The 1,066-nt window shown below is 65.9% G+C and overlaps 1 protein-coding gene across 1 annotated transcript in view; it reads left to right on the top strand.

Moving 5' to 3' along the window:
* KIF26A (kinesin family member 26A) overlaps positions 1–1,066 on the top strand; it is a 100,088-nt gene that overhangs the window by 49,735 nt on the left and 49,287 nt on the right. The window lies entirely within an intron of this gene.

Below are 1,066 nucleotides of genomic sequence, written 5' to 3'. Positions count from 1 at the left end.
CTGCTCCTGAGTTCACTGGTCGCGCTGCCTGCGAGGGGCCTGGGCAAGGGGGCCCCGGGGCCTCTATGGGGTCCGGGGGTTCCCAGACAGCAGAGTGCTTTCTGCCCACAAACCCTGCAGCCTTGCAGGTGACAGGGACTGAGTGTGGGAGGAGGTGCCTGCTGCGGGGCCCCGATTCAAACCCCCCGCTTCCCTCTGTCCCCCTTCCCAAGCTACTCTGTCTTGAGTCACCCAGTTGTTGGTGTCCTGAGGCTGAGGCAGGGGGGCCAGGGCTGGGCTAGCGGGAAGCTGCGTTTTCTCCTGGGCTCCTGGCTCCCTTTCCAGGGGTTGTGTTAGCTAGGGAAGTTGAGGCAGGGGTGGCGGTGACCCTTGGAGACCCTTGGTCTCCCGACTGCCTTTCCAGGAGTCAGGCAGCAGATAACATCCATGGACACAGCGAGGCTCAGGACCCCTGGAGCTGGCAGGAACCCCCAACCTGGCACAGCTCACCCCTGGAGGTCTGGCCCCTGCTCTGGGTTGACTACAGAGCCCCCAGACCCTTTGGGGGAGACAGCCCACTGGGCTCACTGTCTCCAGCGTCCCTCACATGGCATTGGTGGCTTCCTGGTCTCTGTCAGCCTCCTGTGGGTCCCTGAGCTCAGCGTGTCCCAGCTGAACCGGTGGGCTTCTCTCCAAGCCTGCGTCTCTGCCCCCCGCCCTCTGAAGGCTGCCCCTGAGCACCCTCCCTGCCCTGCCCTCTTCCGCTGGCCTCAGGCTGCTGCCCTGGTTTCCTACCCATGGGCCTGGCCCCGGGCACCCCAGTGCTGCCCTGACCTCACCTGGGTCCCGCCCCCCAGGCTCCAGTACAGGCACCTCAGTGCCCCCACCCCCCCACAGCCCCAGGCCCTTCACAGCTTCTATGCCTGGGACTCACTCTCCTGGTGGTGAGCTGGGATGCCTGCTTGGTAGCCCTACTGCCCCAGGCCCCTCCACCCCTCACGTCACACCTTGTATGGCCTCTGCCTGTGTCCCACCTCAATGGGGCCCCTCGGGTGGGTGGGGCCTGACTCATAGCTGCACCCCCCAC

Source organism: Hipposideros armiger, unplaced genomic scaffold (genome assembly GCF_001890085.2).
Source record: "Hipposideros armiger isolate ML-2016 unplaced genomic scaffold, ASM189008v1 scaffold_43, whole genome shotgun sequence".
Lineage (NCBI taxonomy): Eukaryota > Metazoa > Chordata > Mammalia > Chiroptera > Hipposideridae > Hipposideros > Hipposideros armiger.
The sequence above is the reverse complement of the archived record's forward strand: the minus strand, read 5'-3'. Positions and strand labels throughout refer to the sequence as shown.